This window comes from Choloepus didactylus, chromosome 3 (assembly GCF_015220235.1).
Source record: "Choloepus didactylus isolate mChoDid1 chromosome 3, mChoDid1.pri, whole genome shotgun sequence".
In the NCBI taxonomy this organism is placed as follows: domain Eukaryota; kingdom Metazoa; phylum Chordata; class Mammalia; order Pilosa; family Megalonychidae; genus Choloepus; species Choloepus didactylus.
Genome location: NC_051309.1, coordinates 82,657,641 through 82,682,533, shown reverse-complemented (window position 1 = coordinate 82,682,533; position 24,893 = coordinate 82,657,641). Strand labels below are relative to the sequence as shown.

Here is a 24,893-nt window from a genome sequence, read left to right as displayed (position 1 = left end):
ATGCCACAGAATTGCTGATATTTCAGTAACTAGTAGTGTTTCTTGCCAAATTTAGGTTTACACTATTAATGTCAAGCTTATAATAGTGACTAGATGTACAGATGAAACAAAAAGAAAATGAATCATTTGATTTGTTGGAGTGGCAAGATAACACCTTTGGCCAGGGAGATGGAGATGTAGAATGGATCATCCCTGCTTGACCCCCTTGCACTCCAGCCTTTACCCAACCCCTCATCCCTCATCCTATGAAGTCTCTTTTTTAGTCAGTGTATCCTCCTGGCTGACTATCTACAAGTGCCAGACCTAAGAAACTTAAGGAAACAATAAAACAGAACAGTCTCATTTATTAGTAAATAGAAAAGTGACATCAATGGCAGAAAGAAACCAGCAAACCCAGTTGCTCAAAACAAGCACTTCATTGATGATAGATTAGATTCAAATTTAATAGGTGATCAATAAATGAAACACATGCATAGCTGTGAGAGAAGGACATTTTTAACATATTCCTAAAATGAGCTTTTGGGAAATGCAAATTTAAAGACTTTCATGTTATCAGTCTTGGGAATTGTGCTCAAATAATGGACACACTTCCTATATTTGTCTTCTTGATCTTAAAATGATATGTAGCCAAATAATTTCCAATTGGTACACTGTGAATGCAACTCAAAACAATACACACATGTAGGGAGTAATCTACAACTTTGATTAGGTTGATATGTTTTTGTAGTTATTACTTGGCCATAGCTTTTTCAAACCTGTTTGTTGCATATCAACTTTTTAATTCTGGGATGGAAATTCCTTCTAACAAATGTTCATTTCCCCATTGCTTATTCTAATTATGTAAATAATTCATTATAATCATTTAGGTGAAAATTGAGCCTTCCTATAATTGGGATCATTTCCAGAGATGGTAAATGAATGGTGATTCAATAAATATTGGGAGCAGTCCTTGATTTTTAAGCAAAATTAAGCTGATATTACAATTATACATACAGAAAATACTTAGAATGGAAAATACTACAAATTTTCATTTGTTTGGTCAGATTATGAGAAAACTAGAGGGAATATTGAAATCCTATTTTTAGCAAGGAAAGCAGAGAACTGTCTTGTCTGATGTCAATTTTATTCACTGAGTTTTTTTAAATATAAAACTATTTATTGACCACTGCTCACGACTATTTACAATAAAGTAAACATACACAGTTGGATAACATTTTGATTACTATGAAGTTATTGTTTTTCCTGGCTCCTGCTGAACTAGCAAACCAAATACTGAAAAGATTGAGCCTACATGTAAAGAATGCATTGGGGGTAAAGAAAAAACATGCAGGTCAACAGTTTAGATTACAAAGATCTGTTTACCCACTTATGCCAACATGCCCTGAACTGCCATATCTTTAACCATCTGATTATGATTCCAAGAATCATGACATTTTTAGTCAATATAGCATGGGATTTCAACTTTCTATAAAGGAATGGTTCTTTAGAAGGAAACTTTAAATGCCCATTTAACTAAGCCTTGCTTGGCTAATGAAAACATAACATTATTTTACCTTGTTTTCTCATCTGGGTGGGGAGATTGTTGGTTGTGGTAGATTTTCCTCTCAGAGTTTTGCAAATATTTTGCATTTATATGACTATAGATATAGGCATGGATTTTGCTCTACCTTTATTTGTATTATATTTAAGTTGTCCAATTAATCACTGAATTACTTTTTTGATTTGAAAGTTTATGACTTCAGGAAAATTTTCAGTTTAACGAAGTGATCTCTTGTTCAGAATGATGGTGTCCCAGGAGCACCATGGATTTATCCATGGTTGTGAAATGCCATTTTTGTTTTGAATGGTTTTGTTTTTGATAAATGTAAAAACTAATAATAATAAAATAAAAATCACATATGTGTTTACATATACACACAAACAAACAAAAAAACCCAGAATGGTCAGAATGGTCTCCTTAGGCGTATACGGGGTTAAATGCGAGTTCTGATTCAGTAATAGCTATGGAAATTTTTTCCCACATTTAGTAAAGCAGTTCTCTAATGCAAAGGAAATAATATACCATGGTATCAAATGTTCTTTTCTGGTAAATGAAGCAACTATTGAAAGCTTTTATTTTTTCAAAGTAATCAGCGATATTAATGCCAAAACAAAACAAAAACCCATAGCCCCCCAAAAACCTAACAATAATACTACTCAAATAAAATATAATAAAATAAATAAATAAATAATGAATGAATAAATAAATAAATAATAAAATAAATAAATAAAATATAATATAATAAAATAATACTACTCAAATAAAACCTCAATAATACTACTTCAAAACAAACATATCAAACTTGATTTCTATTAGAATATAGTTATTCTTCACATTAATAAATAAAAAAAACCAACACCTAGATTTTATATATATAAAACAATGCAAACAATTATTGAGCTTCATCTTCTGGACAAGAAAGCCAAGTTAGTCTCTCTTCATAAAAAGCAATTACAATTTGAGGACACTTCATGATTGTCTCTTTTACCAGCACCAAGTCTGCCTCACCTGGATCTTTCCATTTCATGAGAAACATTAATTCTCCACTGCTGTCTGCAGTACCAATTATGCGTTCAGGATCAAGACCTCTAGCAAAGCCTCTTGGATTGTCAGCAGCATCTCTTTTCTTCTTCGCTTTGCTGTCATCAGAGTCACTGTCAGATAAAGATTTTCTTTGTGTACCATCTTTTTTGTTACCATTCCTTAATATTTGAGAATTAAGGAATGCTTCTATTAACTCTGCCCAATTTCCGTTTTCTTCAGGCTTCCATGTGTTGTCAGCATCTGTAAATCCCTTCCATTTCTACTCCACCTTCCCATTCACTGTACATCAACCCAGTACGTTTTCCACCTCGTATCCTTCAGGCTCTGCCTCTTCAACTTTTTTACTCTCTCCCAGTTTTTGCCATGCAGTTTTATTGGGGGCCATTTATTAGTGCAGACTTAAGAGCTATTAAGTTCACAGCGTGGCAGAGGGAGAGGGAAGGAGGGACGAGGACGGTGGCTGGAGTCTTCTTGGATTCATTGAGTTTTAAAGGCTGATAAAATGGAATATTCTAAAATAGTTATTTTTACTGATTGATATCTGATAAAAACAACTTTGTCCAACATATAATTAAAATATTTTCCATTCAGACGGAAGTAACTTTTAACTTAAAACTTGTCAGACATGCAGCAGAATCTTAGCAAACTGAATAGTTTCAGATGTACACACAATGTAGCCATAGTTCACTGTAATCATATCAAGTCACAGTCTGTTACAAATGAGATTAATGTTAAATTACAAAGCCCAGAGAAGGCCAGAAGGCCAAGTGGTACATATGATTTGAAGCAGCATGGAAATCCAAACAACTCACTGAGCTGGAATCAGTTACTGAGTTTGTCATTCCAGGAAAAGACGATGGAGAAAATAAAAGTAGGAATAGTCCAGCCATGGAATTATCTGCCATTTATAATTTGTTGCTAATTAGATATTTTGATGATGGGAGCTGAATAACTTATAGCAACAAATGTTGGGACAGTATAAGTTGTTTATACTTGTTCTGCAAACAAGAACATCTACTGTGTGTCCAGCTCTGTGGATTCAGAGAAGATAAGACAGTTTCTGACATCAAGGAACTAATAGAGGAGGTAGACCCATGAGCAGAGCCCAGGGGAAAGGGCCTCTACAAATGAGGGTGGGATAGCGGGGGAGAGCTTGCCAAGAAAGTCTTAGTTACTAAAAAACTTAATACTTAATCAGAATATAATTAAGTGAAATAATTCCAAAATAGAACCTGGAGGAAGAGTAATGTTTTGGCAGAGGAAATACACATTTGGTATGGTTGTAACAAATGGTAAAAGTGGAAGTATGACAAGAAGTGATCTTAAAAAGGCTGCAAAGCTCAGACCCCAAAAGGCTTCGTAGGGCATTCTGTGGAGTCTGGGGTGATCCCATGGATGTGGGTGAGATAGATGGAGTTTTATGTGCAATTCAAGGCAGACTAGCCCTCTTTTTATCTACTCAAAAATGTGTCTAAAACAAGGGAAGGCATTATCCCATTTAAAGTTCTTGTTAAAGTTATTTATCAAGCAGGAATAAATGCTGAAGTCTTTCAATTATTTAGTTATTAATGAATTACATATAACACAATTGATCATAACATTGTCTATGAGCATGCATTTGAAGCGAGACTGTTGCAGTTGACAGAAAGGCTTTAAAAGGATTTCATGGGGGGAATTAAGTGATAAGATTTGAGTACTCCCATATTACTTCCATTCCTAGTCTCATAAATAGTGTTTCCCAGGATGATCCTGAGGCAAGATAATGAAGGTGAAACTGGACATGGGGCTCCTCTTCTGAAACCCAAAGGGATGGCCCAACAGAGGATGCTTCGCATCCCACAGCACCAGGACTGACCTCCCTGCCCTTACTTTTCTCCTTCCCTGTCTCACCTGGGAATACTTGGATTCTTCATTTCTTTCAGACCTGGACAGAATGAAAAATTCCAATCCCTATAAACCTACCAGGCAACAGCAGCAACACCTGCCCTGCAGAAGACCTCCACTTTGAAAAGGACAATCCCTTAACTCCACAAAAAGAATCTCTTCTGTTAGGATATCAGTCACAAAGGCTGCCTAGTCAGGGAATATTGTTTTGCAGAAGTGGGGCTTGGTGTAGCTGGGCAGTCTTTCCTTGGGACCCCTCAAATCACCAGAGATAACCATTACCAGACTGAGCCTCCAGACTTGGCATCGCCAAATGTTCATGTGTTCAGATGGTTTCTGCTTCTCTGGCAGCCTCTGGACCTGCTGACTTTCCTTGGTGCATGAGTAGTAGGCTTTGAGCCAGTCAAGTGCTAAGAGTGCTGTTTAGGTATTCACACATGTCAGATGATGTGTTTTTACACATGGTAAACAATCTACATAATAATTTGTCCTCCTAAGGCATACAGATAGGGCCAGGATTGGATGAAGCAGTGGGGAGAGGAAGTATGGAGGAAGTGGCTGTGCAGAATAAGATAAATGACAAACATACAAAGCTCTGATAAAAATAGTATCATGGGAATGGGCATTTTCCCCATCTTCTTTCTTTTTTGATATTCAAGAACGTGGGATTGCATATTTAAAATTCAGACCTTCAAAGATGGTTGGCACTAAAGCAAAATGAAATGGCAGATGATTGGCATTCTTGAAGGAGTCCCAACCTGCATGTCAGTGCTTTTGAAGGATCAACAATTTTTAGAAGTTTTATATTTAAAATAAGGATAATATCTAGCTTCCTGGAATCCCAGATCCATTAAAAACTCAATGCTTTATATAGGGGCCATGTTCTGGACTCTAGATGGAAAAAACCTTGAAATTCTGATGTATTGTGACATTTGGGGATTTTTGAACTCTGTTTCTAAGTTACACAATATAGCATTATTAAAGTAAAGATGCCCCAGGGAACACAATCTAAGCAGTAAGACCATTCATTGTGATTTCTAGTATATGTTCTGTTTCTTTTTTTATTTTTATTTTTTTAACCTATCAATGATCCAAATAAAACCAGCCATAATAGGACTCAAAAAAACAAGAAAAGAAACTAAATTCCAAGTGGCTCTTTTCATGAAGATGTTGCCTGTGTCCAAGCAATCAGCTACATGTATGTATGTATCACTGGGTATTTGTTTTCCCTATTTTCCTGCATCACTTCCCTTTTTTCCCTCACTCTTGGTGCCCTGGGATTGCAACTTCTAGTAAATGTTTGTATGAACCTCAATTTTCGTTTTTCAGGGCTAAGACATTTGTACTTCCTCTATTCCTATGTTGTCTTTGAGACAAAGACAACACCATGGTTATCAGCTTTTATCACTGAATATCCCTTAGAAGGGAATGGAGGGAGCATATATTCCAAAGTATTTGAGAAGGGGTGGTTTAAATCCATTGGATATTGAGAATCTTCCTTAAAGCCATTACATCACTAAAGGCATTGCTTGAAAAATCTTAGAACTGAAGTGGTTGCTCAAGGGAAAACAAAATTTGGTGTTCCATTCCAGCAAGCAATAGGCCCTTCCTTTGAAATTGGTTGGAAACCAGTCTGTATTAGTTTCCTACTTCTACATACCAAGAGAAGAATCCCCCAATTAGTGATATATTGTAGGAGGCTTCAGAGAGAAGAAAGTATAAACTTGTCTGCCTGTCTTCCTTATATGTAGGTGCTTTATCAAGAATTGTATACAGTTCCTTGCAATTCAAATTTGGTCCTTATAATCACCTTGCAAGATGAGATTTAAAGCCAAGTTAGAGATGAGAAAATATCTCAGTAAAGAAGCCACCTTCCCCAAACTCACTTGACACTTGCCTATAGACGCCAGAATCTGAAGTTTTCTTTAACATACACATGGTTCAAAACAGCATTGAGGATCTAGAACATGGCTTCTCACAGCAGGATTGAGAATCCTTGCAACAATTGCCTGGAGTGTTTATTAGAAAGTACACTTTCTAGGAATCAGAGTATCTAGTGTGCATGGCCTAGGAATCTGCATTTTAACAGGATCCCCTGAAGGTTTATGCCCATTAATTTTTGAGAACTATGGTAGATTTTCTGTGCAAAGAGCTTTCAGAGGTATCTGCAGACCAAGCAGGCCAAATTTTGGAAGGGTCCCAGGTCCCGCACCCAGTTTCTACTGGAAAAGCTCCCCTTTAATGTTGGATATATTGAGTTTTCACCTAAGATGGTGTGAAGAAAGGTTTCTACTGGGGGAAGAATTTGAAAATCATAGTGTTCTACTTTCTAGTTCCCTGACAGCTCTACTTTTCAAAGTTGTAATTAGAATCTTTTAAAAAATGTGAATGATGATATGTCATTTTACTTATCTTTATAACTGTATTTCTCCTCTTTTTTTTCATGCAACTAAGTACATCAGGTACTGCTTCTATACTAGCTCACATGCAGAGGGATATTTTGATACCTGGTTGTGACAGTATTGCCATCTTATAGTAAGGTTCAAGTTGTTACAGAGAATGAACCAAAAAGTTTAAAACTGGCAGAATGACTAATGGCAGAATTTAAACCTGCAGGGAGGGGTTCAGAAAAGTGTGTTAGATATTGACATTTGCTTCAACTATTTCTTCTTCCCTACTTTCACAGGGTCACATGAAATAAAGGGTATGTTTCTGCTTTGGTTTGCTAAAGCTGCCAGAATGCAATATACCTGAAATGGATTGACTTTTTTTTTTTTTTTTAATCATTTTATTGAGATATATTCACATACCACGCAGTCATACAAAACAAATCGTACTTTCGATTGTTTACAGTACCATTACATAGTTGTACATTCATCACCTAAATCAATCCCTGACACCTTCATTAGCACACACACAAAAATAACAAGAATAATAATTAGAGTGAAAAAGAGCAATTGAAGTAAAAAAGAACACTGGGTACCTTTGTCTGTTTGTTTCCTTCCCCTATTTTTCTACTCATCCATCCATAAACTAGACAAAGTGGAGTGTGGTCCTTATGGCTTTCCCAATCTCATTGTCACCCCTAATAAGCTACATTTTTATACATCTGTCTTCGAGATTCATGGGTTCTGGGTTGTAGTTTGATAGTTTCAGGTATCCACCACCAGCTACCCCAATTCTTTAGAACCTAAAAAGGGTTGTCTAAAGTGTGCGTAAGAGTGCCCACCAGAGTGACCTCTCGGCTCCTTTTGGAATCTCTCTGCCACTGAAGCTTATTTCATTTCCTTTCACATCCCCCTTTAGGTCAAGAAGATGTTCTCCGTCCCACGATGCCGGGTCTACATTCCTCCCCGGGAGTCATATTCCACGTTGCCAGGGAGATTCACTCCCCTGGGTGTCTGATCCCACGTAGGGGGGAGGGCAGTGATTTCACCTTTCAAGTTGGCTTAGCCAGAGAGAGAGGGCCACATCTGAGCAACAAAGAGGCATTCAGGAGGAGACTCTTAGGCACAAATATAGGGAGGCCTAGCCTCTCCCTTGCAGCAACTGTCTTCCCAAGGGCAAAACCCATGGTAGAGGTCTCAACCCATCAAACCACCAGTCCCCTATGTCTGTGGTCACGCCAGCAACCATGGAGGTGGGGTAGGCAAATACCCCTGCATTCTCCACAGGCTCCTCAAGGGGGCACCACATCATTTTTTTTTCCTTGTTTTTCTTTCTTTCTTTTTTTTTTTTTTTTAACTTTCCCTTCTTTTTTAAATCAACTGTATGAAAAAAAAGTTAAAAAGAAAACAAACATACAATAAAAGAACATTTCAAAGAGACCATAACAAGGGAGTAAGAAAAAGACAACTAACCTAAGATAACTGCTTAACTTCCATCATGTTCCTACTTTACCCCAAGAAAGTTACATAATATAGCAACCTTTCTGTGAACTTGTTCCTACTACATCCATCAGAAATTAACAGACCATAGTCATTACTGGGCATCCCCAGAACGTTAAAAAGCTTATCTGTTCTTCTTGGATTATTGTTCCCCCTTCCTTAATTACTCTCTACTGCTAGTTCCCCTACATTCTACATTATAAACCATTTGTTTTACATTTTTGAAAGTTCACATTAGTGGTAGCATATAATATTTCTCTTTTTGTGCCTGGCTTATTTCACTCAGCATTATGTCTTCAAGGTTCATCCATGTTGTCATATGTTTCACGAGATTGTTCCTTCTTACTGACGCGTAGTATTGCATCTTGTGTATATACCACATTTTATTTATCCACTCATCTGTTGAAGGACATTTGGGTTGTTTCCATCTCTTGGCAATTGTGAATAATGCTGCTATGAACATTGGCGTGCAGATATCTGTTCGTGTCACTGCTTTCCGATCTTCCGGGTATATACCGAGAAGTGCAATCGCCGGATCGAATGGTAGCTCTATATCTAGTTTTCTAAGGAACTGCCAGACTGACTTCCAGAGTGGCTGAACCATTATACAGTCCCACCAACAGTGAATAAGAGTTCCAATTTCTCCACATCCCCTCCAGCATTTGTAGTTTCCTGTTTGTTTAATGGCAGCCATTCTAACCGGTGTTAGATGGTATCTCATTGTGGTTTTAATTTGCATCTCTCTAATAGCTAGTGAAGCTGAACATTTTTTCATGTGTTTCTTGGCCATTTGTATTTCCTCTTCAGAGAACTGTCTTTTCATATCTTTTGCCCATTTTATAATTGGGCTGTCTGTACTATTGTCATTGAGTTGTAGGATTTCTTTGTATATGCAAGATATCAGTCTTTTGTCAGATACATGGTTTCCAAAAATTTTTTCCCATTGAGTTGGCTGCCTCTTTACCTTTTTGAGAAATTCCTTTGAGGTGCAGAAACTTCTAAGCTTGAGGAGTTCCCATTTATCTATTTTCTCTTTTGTTGCTTGTGCTTTTGGTGTAAAGTCTAGGAAGTGGCCGCCTAATACAAGGTCTTGAAGATGTTTTCCTACATTATCTTCTAGGAGTTTTATGGTACTTTCTTTTATATTGAGATCTTTGGTCCATTTTGAGTTAATTTTTGTGTAGGGGGTGAGGTAGGGGTCCTCTTTCATTCTTTTGGATATGGATATCCAACTCTCCCAGCCCCATTTGTTGAAAAGACCATTATGGCTCAGTTCCGTGACTTTGGGGGCCTTATCAAAGATCAGTCGGCCATAGATCTGAGGGTGTATCTCTGAATTCTCAATTCGATTCCATTGATCTATATGTCTATCTTTGTGCCAGTACCATGCTGTTTTGGCAACTGTGGCTTTATAATAAGCTTCAAAGTCAGGGAGTGTAAGTCCTCCCACTTCGTTTTTCTTTTTTAGAGTGTCTTTAGCAATTCGAGGCATCTTCCCTTTCCAAATAAATTTGATAACTAGCTTTTCCAAGTCTGCAAAGTAGGTTGTTGGAATTTTGATTGGGATTGCATTGAATCTGTAAATGAGTTTGGGTAGAATTGACATCTTAATGACATTTAGCCTTCCTATCCATGAACATGGAATATTTTTCCATCTTTTAAGGTCCCCTTCTATTTCTTTTAGTAGAGTTATGTAGTTTTCTTTGTATAGGTCTTTTACATCTTTGGTTAAGTTTATTCCTAGGTACTTGATTTTTTTAGTTGCTATTGAAAATGGTATCTTTTTCTTGAGTGTCTCTTCAGTTTGTTCATTTCTAGCATATAGAAACATTACTGACTTATGTGTATTAACCTTGTATCCCGCTACTTTGCTAAATTTGTTTATTAGCTCTAGTAGCTGTATCGTCGATTTCTCAGGGTTTTCTAGATATAAGATCATATCATCTGCAAACAATGACAGTTTTACTTCTTCTTTTCCAATTTGGATGCCTTTTTTTTCATTGTCTTGCCGGATTGCCCTGGCTAGCACTTCCAGCACAATGTTGAATAACAGTGGTGACAGCGGGCATCCTTGTCTTGTTCCTGATCTTAGAGGGAAGGCTTTCAGTCTCTCACCATTGAGTACTATGCTGGCTGTGGGTTTTTCATATATGCTCTTTATCATGTTGAGGAAGTTTCCTTCAATTCCTACCTTTTGAAGTGTTTTTATCAAAAAGGGATGTTGGATTTTGTCAAATGCTTTTTCAGCATCTATTGAGATGATCAATTGATTTTTCCCTTTTGACTTGTTAATGTGTTGTAATACATTGATTGATTTTCTTATGTTGAACCATCCTTGCATGCCTGGAATGAACCCCACTTGGTCATGGTGTATGATTTTTTTAATGTGTCTTTGGATTCGAATTGCAAGTATTTTGTTGAGGATTTTTGCATCTATATTCATTAGGGAGATTGGCCAGTAGTTTTCCTTTTTTGTAGCATCTTTGCCTGGTTTTGGTAATAGATTGATGTTAGCGTCATAAAATGAGTTAGGTAGTGTTCCATTTTCTTCAATGTTTTGAAAGAGTTTGAGTAAGATTGGTGTCAGTTCTTTCTGGAAAGTTTGGTAGAATTCCCCTGTGAAGCCATCTGGCCCTGGGCATTTATTTGTGGGAAGATTTTTGATGACTGATTGGATCTCTTTGCTTGTGATGGGTTGGTTGAGTTCTTCTATTTCTTCTCTGGTCAGTCTAGGTTGTTCATATGTTTACAGGAAATTGTCCATTTCTTCTACATTGTCCAGTTTATTGCCATACAGTTGTTCATAATATCCTCTTATAATTTTTTTAATTTCTTCAGGATCTGCAGTTATGTCACCTTTTTCATTCATTATTTTGTTTATGTGTGTCTTCTCTCTTTTTGATTTTGTCAGTCTAGCTAGGGGCTTGTCAATCTTGTTGATCTTCTCAAAGAACCAACTTTTGGTGATATTTATCCTCTCTATTGTTTTTTTGTTCTCTATGTCATTTATTTCTGCTTTAATCCTTGTTATTTCTTTTCTTGTACTTGGTTTAGGATTGGTTTGCTGTTCATTTTCTAGCTTCTTCAGTTGATCCATTAGTTCTTTGATTTTGGCTCTTTCTTCCTTTTTAATATATGCGTTTAGTGCTATAAATTTCCCCCTTAGCACTGCTTTTGCTGCATCCCATAGGTTTTGGTATGTTGTGTTCTCATTTTCGTTCGTCTCTATATATTTAGCAATTTCTCTTGCTATTTCTTCTTTAACCCACTGATTATTTAGGAGTGTGTTGTTTAACCTCCAGGTATTTGTGGATTTTCTAAGTCTCTGATGGTTATTGACTTCTAATTGTATTCCATTGTGGTCAGAGAATGTGCTTTGAATAATTTCAATCTTTTTAAATTTATTGAGGCTTGTTTTATGTCCCAGCATATGATCTATTCTGGAGAAAGTTCCGTGAGCACTAGAAAAGTATGTGTATCCTGGTGATTTGGGATGTAATGTCCTGTATATGTGTGTTAAATCTAATTCATTTATCAGATTGTTTAGGTTTTCAATTTCCTTATTGGTCTTCTGTCTGGTTGATCTATCTATAGGAGAGAGTGATGTGTTGAAGTCTCCCACAATTATTGTGGAAACATCAATTGCTTCCTTTAGTTTTGCCAGTGTTTCTCTCATGTATTTTGTGGCACCTTGATTGGGTGCATAGACATTTACGATTGTTATTTCTTCTTGCTGAATTGCCCCTTTTATTAGTATGTAGTGGCCTTCTTTGTCTCTCAAAACATCCCTGCATTTGAAGTCTATTTTATCTGAGATTAATATTGCTACACCTGCTTTCTTTTGGCTGTAGCTTGCATGAAATATTTTTTTCCATCCTTTCACTTTCAGTTTCTTTGTGTCCCTGTGTCTAAGATGAGTCTCTTGTATGCAACATATTGATGGTTCATTTTTTTTGATCCATTCTGCGAATCTATATCTTTTAATTGGGGAGTTTAATCCATTTACATTCAACGTTATAACCGTGAAGGCATTTCTTGAATCGGCCATCTTATCCTTTGGTTTATGTTTGCCATATTTTTCCCCTCTCTCTATTAATATCCTTTATTGTACCCAAACCGAATCTCTTTAGTACTGAACCTTTCTCCAAGTCTCTCTGTCCTGTCTTTGTTTCTCTGTCTGTAGGGCTCCCTTTAGTATCTCCAGTAGGGCAGGTCTCTTGTTAGCAAATTCTCTCAGCATTTGTTTGTCTGTGAAAAATTTAAGCTCTCCCTCAAATTTGAAGGAGAGCTTTGCTGGATAAAGTATTCTTGGCTGGAAATTTTTCTCACTCAGAATTTTAAATATATCATGCCACTGCCTTCTCGCCTCCATGGTGGCTGCTGAGTAGTCACTACTTAGTCTTATGCTGTTTCCTTTGTATGTGGTGAATTGCTTTTCTCTTGCTGCTTTCAGAACTTGCTCTTTCTCTTCTGTGTTTGACACTGTGATCAGTATATGTCTTGGAGTGGGTTTATTTGGATTTATTCTATTTGGAGTTTGCTGAGCATTTATGATTTGTGTATTTATGTTGTTTAGAAGATTTGGGAAGTTTTCCCCAACAATTTCTTTGAATACTCTTCCTAGACCTTTACCCTTTTCTTCCCCTTCTGGGACACCAATGAGTCTTATATTTGGACGTTTCATATTATCTATCATATCCCTGAGGTCCATTTCGATTTTTTCAATTTTTTTCCCCATTCTTTCTTTTATGCTTTCATTTTCCATTCTGTCATCTTCCAGGTCACTGATTCGTTGTTCAACTTCCTCTAGTCTTGTACTATGAGTGTCCAGAATCTTTTTAGTTTGGTCAACAGTTTCTTTAATTTCCATAAGATCATCCATTTTTTTATTTAGTCTTGCAATGTCTTCTTTATGCTCTTCTAGAGTCTTCTTGATTTCCTTCATATCCCGTACTATGGTCTCATTGTTCATCTTTAGTTCTTTGAGTAGCTGCTCTAGGTGCTGTGTCTCTTCTGGTCTTTTGATTTGGGTGCTTGGGCTTGGGTTATCCATATCATCTGGTTTTTTCATATGCTTTATAATTTTCTGTTGTTTTTGGCCTCGTGGCATTTGCTGAACTTGATAGGGTTCTTTTAGAGTTTGTAGACCTATTGAAGTCCTTATCTCTAATTTATCAGATCTACAGCTTCGTGGAGTACACTTTCTCTAACTAACCAGCAGGTGGCGTCCACGAGCCACCTGTTCTCCACAAGCCAGTTCTCCCCTGCTTAGCCTTTTTGGTGAGTGGGGGAGTGAGTCTTGTGGGGCCCAATTGGTGTACCAAGCTTGCGTGTGTAGTTGGTGTTGCCTGCCCTGTATGTGGGGCGTGTTTCTGGGCAGTCGGGGAGGGGCGGTGGCCCTAACAATCAAATCTCCCTGGTGATCCTAGAGTTTTAAAGCTGCTGCAATAGTCTAATCCTTCAGTTCAGTCCTGCCACAGGTTGTCTCTGCCACTGACCCACAAGTCCTTGGTATTGGCGTATGGCTCCTGAGACTTGCAAGTGGGCCCCCCTTCCATGCTGTGCACCCCAGGTCCTCTGTTGAGGGATGACTGTGCTATGTCACAGGTGAGTGCCGTCCCCTCAGGGCAGTTCTGGGCTGCTGGGCTGTGTGGGGAGGCCCCCAGTCTGCTCAAATGATGGCTGAATGGGGCTTTGTTAATTCACACTGCTGCACCTTCCCAACTCTGGGACAATCAGCTGAGGTTGCAGGGAAGGCTAATGTCCACGCCCAGTTTTGTGGTGTGTGCCTGTTATTTGAAGCCCTTCCGTCACACTGGGTTGTCTGGGGCAGCTCTGGGCTATGGGGCTGGCGATGGGCAGGAGTGTTTCCTGTCCACCAGGATGGTGGCTGTGAGCGGACACCCCCGTTTTCTTGGGAAGTTGTGGTGTTTAGTGAATTTTCTCAGCCACTGAATTATTGCCTTTTGTCTCAGAGCTCTCTTAGTTCTGCTCTTGACTTGACGTGCCCAAATTGAAAGTCTTTGAAGCTTTCTGTATTGGGCTTCTTAGAGTAATTGTTTCAGAAAAAGAAAAAAGGATTAAAAAAAAAAAAAAAGTGTCCTCCTCAGAGATCTAATGGGTTATTGAAATGCTAAGAGACAAAGCAACCAGGGCCATTAAGGAAAGGTCCACAGGGCAGAGAGATCGGCTTTTCTTCGGGATTTGCATATGCGCCTTAGGGCCTGAGCTCCGCCCTTCCCCTTTCTGTGTTCACCAGAACTGTAAAAATCCTCTGCTTTTATTTTGGAGTTTTTCGTGTTGTTTTTTTTTTTTTCTATGCCTGTCTCCTCTCTGCTGGGCTGGCTGCTCACAGATTCTCTGGTGTCTGGTCTCTGTCTATCTATGGTTGGAGTCTGGATCAGTAGAATGAGTTTCCGATAAGAGCAGCCACTGCAGTTCTCCCTTCTCCTTCCCGGAGCTGACAGCCCCTCCTCCCACGGGACTGAGCCTGGCAGGGAGGGGCGCGGGTCCCCTGGCCGCAAAAACTTACAGATTTCGCTGATCTCAGCAGTTCGACATTTTCATGAGTGTTGTATGAAGTATGCCCAAAGACAGATTGCTCTGTGGTGTCCAGTCCACGCAGTTCCTGGCTTTCTACCTACTTTCCTGGAGGAGTAATTAAAACATACAGCTCACCAGTCTTCCATCTTACCCCGCCTCCGGATTGACTTTTACAATGGGGATTTATTAAGTTACAATTTACAGTTCTTAGGCAGTTAAAATATCCCAATTAAGGCATCAACAGGATGAAACCTTCTCTGAAGAAAGGCTGCTGGCATCTGGGTTTCCTCTAGCACATGGAAAGGCACATGGCTGGTGTCTGCTTGTCCTCCTCTCTGGTTTCCATTGCTTTCAGCTTCTGGCTTCAGTGGCTCCCTCAGTTCCTCCAGTTTCTGTGGGTCCATGCTTGTTTCTCTGGGGCTTTTATCTCTCTCAACTCTCTAGGTGTTTTCTTTCTTTTATCCTTTTAAAGGACTCCAGTAAAAAGATTAAGACCAACCTTGAATGGGCTAGGTCACATCTCAATTGAAAAAACCTAACCAAAAGTCCCACCCACAAATAGGTCTGCATGGACAAGAATGGATTAAAAGAACATGGCCTTCTTTGGGGTACATAACAGCTCCAAAACTACCAGAATTTTCAATTCTTTTAGCCTTGTAGTCAAGATCAAGCAGTGGGATGTGTATTAGTTTTCTACTACCATGAACTGAGAGGGTTAAAACCACACCTTTTTATTATCTCATAGTTCTGTAGATCAGAATTCCAGATGGGATCAGCTGGTTTCTAGGCTCACAAGGTCAAAATCAAGGTGTTGGTTGGCCTGGGCTCTTTTTTTTTTTTTTTTTTTTCCCCATTTTTTTTTAGTGTGAACTTTAACATATATACATAATAGTGATAACTTTCAATGTATGATTTCATAAGTAGTTAGAGAGCAAATCTCATAGAATGTGATGTGTCACAGTTCCACAACTTCAGCCATTTCCATTATTGTAAAATATAACATACATACAGAAAGGTGTCATTTCTTGATGTACAGCTCAACAAGCAGTCTATAGGTAATTTCAAAAATTGTCATGGTTATAGTTCCACAATTTCAATTATTTCCTTATTATGCAATACAAGGTATATACAGAAAGGTGAAGACCTTCAAGACACAATTCAATGAGCAGCTATAGAGCAAATCCCAAGGGATGCTATAGGCTAGAGTTCCACCTTGTCATTTACCTCTTGCTAGCGATTCCAACACCCCAGCATCCAAAAATATATATATGTAATGTATAAAGTTTCATTATTCATAGACCTTTGTTCAATCTTATCTTGTTTGTTGCTACTCCCTCCTCTTACGTAATCTCTTTCTCCATCTTAAGGGGTGTCTCGGCAGTGAGCACCCTAACTTGTTCATATTGAAAGGGAGTGTTGACAGTATGGGGAAGGGGGCTGCATCTGATAATTGATCTTAAAGAGGTTATTTCCTCTGGGTTTTAGGATTTGTCTGGTATAGGAACACTCCAGTGGATTTAAGTTTCTGAAAGATAAAACTTAGTGAGTGCATCTTTTATAAAATATTAGGCAGGGACCTAGGTATTTGAGGGCTACTTTTGGTAAGGGCATGGAATGCTGTGGCCAACTGGAATGTCTAGCTGGAGCTTGCATAAGACAAACCTCCAGGATAGCCTCTCGACTCTATTTGGGATCTCTCAGCCACTGTGACCTCAGCTTGTTACCTTTCTTTTTTCCCCCTTTGGCCTGGGCTCTTATCTGGAGGGCCTGGGGGAGAATCCAATCTCAATCAAGTTGTTGGCAGAATTCAATTCCTTGTGGCTGTAGGGTTGACTCAACCATGTTTCCTTGCTGGCTATCAATTCTTGAAAGCTTGTTAACATTGCCCCTCCATCTTCATACCAGCAATAATACATTGAATTCCTCTAGTGCTTCACATTTCTCTGACTTTGCCTTTTGCCCCATCTCTCTGCCTCCATCTGGAAAAAGTTTTCTTCTTTTAAAAGCTCAGGGGATTAGATTGGACTGACCCAGATAATCCAGGAAAATCTCCCTATTTTAAGCTTCCTAACCTTAACAATATCTGCAAAGTCCTTTTTTGCCATATAACATAATATAGTCACAGGTTTCAAAGATTAGGGTGTAGACATCTTCAGGGGGACCATTTTGCCCACAACAGAATGTTAGCAAAACTGTTGTGTACAACTTCCAGGATATATCCCCTTAAAGGGTGTGTTTCTCTGGGTATGCCCTTCTTAATTCCTTCTTTCTTTCTGCTGTATGGAACACAGACATGAAGGCTGGAGTTCAACAAGCCTTCTTGGAAATTGAGGCATAAGTTACATACTGAGTGTAGCAAAGCAGCAAAATAAATGGAGCCAGGATCCCAGATAACCATGGAATTGCTATAGCAGTCTAGATTCAACTTGTGAGAGAGGAAAAAAAATCTATAATGTTTAATGCACCGTTAAGTCAAATTAGATTTTGCTATGAGCAAAAGAAATCCCAAAATGACAGCAATGTTTTGCAAAGTGGTTGAGATTATGTTTTCTTGGCACTCCCAAACTACTTTACAAAAATTATTATTTTCTTCTCAGTGCTTCTTATAAAACTTGTAGCAACATGATATAGATTTCTGTGCTAAGACCAGAGCATTTCAGAAAGTGACCCCTTGGAGGGAATCTAGAGTTTCTGAGCAGGCTTTAGCAAATAACAGGTACCATTTATTAAGTGCCTTATATATCCTAGGCATTTTAAGTACTTTATTGCTAATCATCAGAATGATCTTGCAAAGTAGTGACCAATGAGACTCAGAGCCTGAGAAAGGCCATCCAGCTAATAAAATGACAAAAACAGACTGTTAACCCAGTTTGATGCCAAAGCCTATGTTCTTTGAAGTACAATGCACAATATATTGATTACTTTAACGCAGTAGTTCTCAAAGTGTGATCTGGGCTCCAACATCCTTTGAAAACTGTTTTCACAATAATACTAAGAAAAATTTGCCATTTTCACTCTCATTATCTCACAAGCAAACAAAGGCATTACACTGTAATGATACTGAGGCTATGTATGATATTGAATACAGATTGAATACAGACTGAATGCAGAAATAGACATGAGAAGACAACTGTTTTCTATTAAGTGAGACATTAAGAAGGCTTACAAAAATGTGAAACAATGCCATGCTTCTCCATAAATTTTTCTTTTGCTCTGGAAAATAGAGTTATTTTTCACAAAAATGTGTTATTTATGTTAACATATTATGGATTAATTAATTTTATTTTTAATGAATTAATAAACATCAAGTTCTCAGTTTCAATTTCAATATAGTAATATCAATAGATATAGACGGCCTAGATAAATAAAGATTCTTTGTAATCTTCGATAATTTTTAAGAGTGTAAAGGGATGCTGAAAGAATTAAGTTAATAAATATCGCCAGGGCCTAGCATAATACCTGGAACAAAGAAAATTCCTGTAGCAGACACCTGTGGTGCTCAATCATAGCCCCTAGGCCACCTTAGTTAACTGCTGTCTTTTGGTGCTTTGCACTTTGTGAATAGCTGGTAGAGACAGATGTGCTAAGTTACTATGCATTACTATGCTTGTATATCCTCTTGCTAATAAAATCAGGGAAATTATTACTTTGAGAGTTTAGTGATTCAGCGTTTGCATTTCTAACCTCCTCTGCTGTAAGACTTAGTATTCTTCTTGCTATTTTTTTCTTCCCCAAGTGCTGCCAATGTAAATGTGCCACCTTGAGCTCCATGGCACACTGACCTGGAGAGTGTGTGTTCTAAATCTATAGTGGAAATTTTGGTAATTAGGGAGCAATGAAGCTTGCTATTACTCAAACTGGAGTTTGGAACTCTAGTTCCACTCAAGATAAAATTTTAAAAGCCTAGATACCTTCCCCATGTTTTTTCTTCCTCAGAGCTAGGAAAAAAGAGTGATGCTTTGGTGTTTGATATAAATAACACCTAATTCTTATTTTCTCCTTTATTTAAGTTTTATGGAACACATTAGTAGAAATGAAGTTAAATAGCACTAAAAGTATACAGCATTAAAGTTTACCAAATCCTGAAATCTTTGGTGGTAAATCTGGCTAGGATGTATGACTCCAAGAATATATGGTATTAATTTGATTTAGCTTGATGCTTCATAGAAATTGTTACATAAATGTGGTACTTTCATTTAACTCAAAGTATTATGCTGGAAATACTAGCCTATGTCCTGGTGTGATTACCAAATGAAAAATTACATCCCACCTAGAAAACCAGAGTTTTGGTCAATGGAAATTGATCACTGGGTCACACACACACACACACACACACACAATCACTCATACACTTAAAGCGAGCAACAACAAACTACAACAGTGATCCTTCCTACTTCAACACAATCATACACCCTCTCCCCCCAAAAAGTCATAAAATCAATGATCCTTCTAAGGTGCTTGCATGGTTACAGACACATGAGTTGAATTTTCATTTCCTGTCATCCTGTCTTCAGTTTTATTGAATAGCTACCATATTCTTGTCACTACTGTAGGCTTTAGAGATACAACAAACAAAACAGACACCTGCCATCTCATCACAGAACTTAACAGTCCTAGTTCACCACTAGGCTAATAATTATAATGTACTTTTAGTTTACTCAGCTACTTCTTCACTACAGTAAATTCAAAGGCAGTGAGTCACACTTTTACCTTTATATCCCAGCAAGCTTCCTGGTGTATTGATTGTTTATATGCCAGGTTGCTTTCAGGTACAAGTATCGGAGAACCCACGTGAATTTTTTCAAGTAACAAGATATCCAGAGGAAACTGGTTGCAGCATTGATTCAGAAACTCATCAACATCTTCAAGAAGGACAGTGTTTTCTATCTTTTCTCTGTCTTGAGTTATCAGTGCCACCACTCCTGAGAGCTACAAGAAGACTTCAGCAGCTCCAAGCATCATATCCTCACATGACAAAGTCCAAATGCCAAGGAAACATGTCTCTAATTTTTCTTTACATCCCATAGGATCACATGGCTACTGATAGCTTCCAGGGAGACTGGATGAGTATCTAGTATGTTCCACCTTTATTGAGGCAAATAAACATGGGAGGTTAGGGACTTACCCCTGGGAAGGCAGCCAACAGTGTTTGCCACAAGGTGGTATTCATATTTGTTGAAAGAAGGCTATGGGAAGGGATGGTAAAAAACTGAGACTAGAATGGAGGATGGGACAGTGATACAGATGGTACATGCTTAGGATAACAAAAGTTAAGTCAGAGCTGGACCACATCCAGGCTCCCAAAACGTTAATGAATCTATGTGCATTTGGGAATCTGGGGGTGTTTTTGTAAGATGAAAGCAACAATGACAGATATAACAGGCACATGAAGAATGACTGAGGATCCGTAAACTGTCAGTACAAAGGGTGGATCCAGAACACTGACAAGGAATTCCACCCCAAATTTTAATGTCTTCTGGGAGAATAGTCTGTTTCCTTTCAAGTGAGTGACAAATAAATTAGCATCTTCAGGTTCCAGTTTGAGGAAGAAAGTATAGAGGTAGTCTAATTTTGCAGTGAATTACATAGGAAAGTTTATTTATAGAAAAAATGGAAGTCACAATCAGCATAGTGGAAGCAGTTGAGAGAACAAAATAACAAAAAGAAGATGTGGCTTGGAGATTGGGGAAAGAAGCAGGCAGGAAGGAAACTGAGATGAAAAAATGGGCAAAAATTAATTTCTTGCAAGGCTTTTACTCCAAATGCTGGCTGGATGACAGGAATTCAAGAGAACGGTATATCAGGGATAAAGGGGAAGATTATGGTTAAACTTAACTAGTTCTGTAAGTTATGATTCTCCAGTGTCAAGTAAACCAATTTCAACCAACTTTTAAAAAGGAGGGGGGATGTCAAACAGACCCTAAGTTTAGGAAGGCAGCTTTAAGCCTGGTAAATTGCCAGGATGCTCACTATCTCTGTTTCTGCATATACAGATCATTTTTCTCTCTGTTTTTCTAGACCATTGATGAAATGCAGCCATTCCACACTTCTTCAATTTACATGTCGTATTTCCAGCCACCCACTAACTTTTTGACTTAATTCCAATTCCTTAGAGAGGATGATTGATCGTTTTTGGGTAAAGTGATGTCTACCCAGTCTTGGCCAATGCCAGGGAGAAACAATTATGTAATAAAAGAATGACACCCAGGGCTCACCCCTAAAATAGGAGTGAGGCAGGTTAAATGTAGGAAAAATGTCCTACAGACTCTGAGGCGCCTTTTGGACTTGGTGCAGGGAGGGGGTGGGCATCTGGTGAGAACAGTCAGGCTCTGAAACTTGAGGAGGTTAAACAGAGTAAAATACATTGTTCAACCACAGAACATGGACCAATCACAATAACCTGTTCACAATCCTTGATTTAAATGTGTATTCAGCCTATTGCTATAGCTGACTTAAAAACCTTGAGTTGCATGTTTATTAACCAATCACAAGAATGTCTAGACAACCAATTGCAATAGCTTACTTATACTACTTAATTTGAATAATTACTCACCAATCACAACTTGCCAAGTATACGAATGTCTCAAACCCAACCTCTCTTTATTTGATTTAATAAAGCACATGCAGTGCTTCTCTCTCTTGAATTCACCTCTTAGAGCATGTACTTTCACTTTCCTCAATAAAGTTTTCTCACTTGCTTATACCTACTTGTCTCATCCATGAATTCCTTCTTGTGACAAGATGGTGAGCCTGGAATGGAGCTCTGATAGCATCTTTCTTGGCAAGAGGGAGCTCCACTAGCAGCTTTCTCCTGGCTGGCTTGCCAGGAGAAAAGGTCCTTCTCCCTGACCATCTGTGCCATTGACCAGGAAGCTTGGCTGCCTGCTTTCACTTTCCTTCTCACTGGACTTTCTATCCTCTTCTATGGCTCTAGATCTGGCTCCCCTAGGATAATCAAAGCAAAGCAAACTGGGGTAATCAAATATCAATGTAATCAAAGCAAGCTGGAGTCTATGGTCAACAGTAACATTGTAATATGCTTCCATTAAATGTGACAAAGTCAAAATACCAAAGCTAAAAGTGTATAAGAGGGGGATATAAGGGAGGGATATAGGATTCTTGGTAGTGCTGTTGTTGTCTGACCCTACTATTATATTGTATTGTATGATACTTTATTTTTATTTTTATTATCTTTTTTATTATTCATTAAAAACAACTTTTTTGTAGTAATCTATATGTTCAAGTGCTGACTGTGGTGATAAATGCACAACCATATGATGATACCATGAACAACCGATTGTGCACTGTGGATAATTGTATGATATGTGAATACAGCTCCATAAAATTGTAAGAAAAAATATAAATAGGGATATGGAGAGAAAGTTGGGGTTCACCCTGAGCATCCAGCTCCCTCCTTGGAGGTGGTGGGAGCCATCTCTGCACCATGCAGGCTGAGGAGGCTCAGGGCAATGGGTGATACCACCCTTAACTAGGGGTTTCTCCCCTTGTTGAGCAGGAGTCAGCAGGGAGCCAGGGTTGAGTGCCCATCTCCTTGTTTCTCTGTCTCTCTGTCTCAGAACCCACCCTCCTTGGCTATCCCAACCAGAGAGAGGTATCACCATGACCCGGCTCGGGAGGTGAAACCACCAACTTCCAGTGGTTGGAGTACCAGCTCCTAACCACTGGACCATCGGGGAATCAAACCCAGTTCTCCTGTGTGATAGGCAGGAGTGCTAACCACTACATTACCAGCTCAGGTGGTAATCTAGCCAGTAAGTTCAAGATATAGACACCCAGGAAGATGAATAAGTCAGCTCAGCAGCTTTGGGGCAGCATGGGGCCATCCATTTCTGGAGTCCTTGTTGACCCCCGGGATGCCTGAGGATAGGAAGCCTGATCCCATGGCACCAAGGGATCTGTGCTCAGAATGGCAGGCCAGCGACCTGGGACAGGAGCACCTGTAGAGAAATCTGCCTTTTTCTTTTCTCTCTTCCTTAGGAATAAGTGGTGCTTCCAGTATTCCAGCTGACAATTCATTGGGATGCCTGCTATGAAATTGGGCTGATCTCCCCACCAAAGAGCTAAAAAGGAAAAAGCTTATTTTCTACTGTAATACTGCCTGGCTGCAATATTACCTGGAAGACAGCCAGCATTGGCCCACAAATTGAACAGTCAGCTATAACCGTATCTCACAGTTAAATATTTTTTGCAAAAGGGAAGGAAAGTGGCAAGAAATTCCCTATGTACAACTTTTCCTGGCCTTATATTAGGATAAGTCTATGAAGGTCTCTTGCAAATTATATTCTGCTTGGGAGGATTGTCAGGAACCCTCTCCTCATGCCTCTTCTTTGCAGAGGGAGACAAATATTTTAGATGATCCTCTTTGAAGTGGCCCTCCCCATTGCAACCCTGTCCCAGAATCTGAAGCACCCTCAGACTCCCCTAGTGTTGTGATCTTGGCCCCCTCAGCACCCACCTCACCTTCACCCTACCCTAGCCTGGTAGGTCATACTTACAATGGGGCCCTGTACCACCCCACAGAGAAGAAAGAGGAGGATGGTAATGTTTCCCATTTGGAAAGTAACAAATGGGACATGCAATCCATTTCTGTTTATGTTCCTTTCTCTATGGCTGATCTGGCACCATGTAAGAAACAGTTAGGAAGGTTCTTGGATGACTCCTTAAAATTTATGGAGGAATTTAAAACCTGGTATTAGCCTTTGAATTCACTTGGGGAGATGTGCAGGTCATTCTTCCTCTTGTTGCTCTCCAAAGGAGAAACATCAAATTTGGGCTGAAGCTCAGGGCCACACAGAACAACTTGCAGGCCAATAGACTGCCCAATATGGAGCAGTAGTGATTTCACATATTAATCCAAACTTGAACTATCAGAAGGGTCAGGCAGACTTGAGAGCCAGAGACCACATGATAACTTGTCTAATGGAGGGAATGAAAAAGTGTATCATTAAACCTGTAAATTATAATATGTTACAGAGCATAACTCAGGAGAATAAAGATAATCCCACTTTATTTCAGAGGAGACTGGTAGAGGCAATGAAAAATTATACTCAAGTAGACCCTGACTCTCCAGAGGGGCAAATAATGCTTAAAACCTATTTTGTTTGTCAATCAGCTCCCAATATAAGGAGAAAACTCCAGAAACTGGCCTTTGGGCCACAAACCCCAATGAATGATCTCACAAACACTACTTTTTCTGTTTTTAATAACTGGGACAGGGTTGTGGAGGAAAAAGGGTTAGGAAAAACAGAAACAAAGCTCGGCTCATAGCCCTTGCCATGAATGGCAAACAGCTGCCTCGGGGCCACTCAGGGAAGAAGCCAGCTGGATCCTGCTCTAAGTGCACAAAAATGGGGCACTGAAAGTATGAATGTCCTCAGGGGTGCCGAGAGCCCTGGGGCCTTGCCCTTGGTGTGGAAAAGCTGGACATTGGATCCAAAAGTGTGTTGAGTCCCAAAGGGGAACTGAAGCCCTCCCAAAAGTCCTGATGACTCCCCTGAGCTAGACTGAAGAGGCCCAGGGCCACTAGTGGCAATCTGGGCATCACTGAAGAACATCAATTTCGACGAGCCCCAGGTTACCTTTGATGTGGCAGTTAAGAAAACTAATATTTAAATTAATACTGGAGCCAACAATTCTGTTTTAACTTGCCGCTCAGATCCATTATCCCTGTGAACCTGTTCCATAATAGGTGTAGACGGAAAACCTAAAACCAGAAGCTTCACTCAACACCTCCTTTGCCGACTGGCAATCCACTTTTGAATCATCAATTCTTAGTAGTACCAAAGTGCCCTACCTCACTACCAGGAAGAAATTTGAAGCAGGCATTGGGCTCATAAATCCAACTAATAGGCTGCATGCCTCTCCAAGGTCCTAAGGATCTTGCAGTGAAATCCTTAACTAAGTATCTGGTCCTAGCCTGAGCCAGAAATCCAAGTAAGCTCATCCTTCCTGAATTGCTTAGTCAAGTTAATCCA

The 24,893-nt window shown here is 39.1% G+C and overlaps 1 pseudogene; it reads right to left on the bottom strand.

The window, feature by feature from the left end:
• Positions 1-2,432: 2,432 nt before the first annotated feature.
• On the bottom strand, positions 2,433-2,969 carry LOC119528683 (annotated as a pseudogene).
• Positions 2,970-24,893: the final 21,924 nt, after the last annotated feature.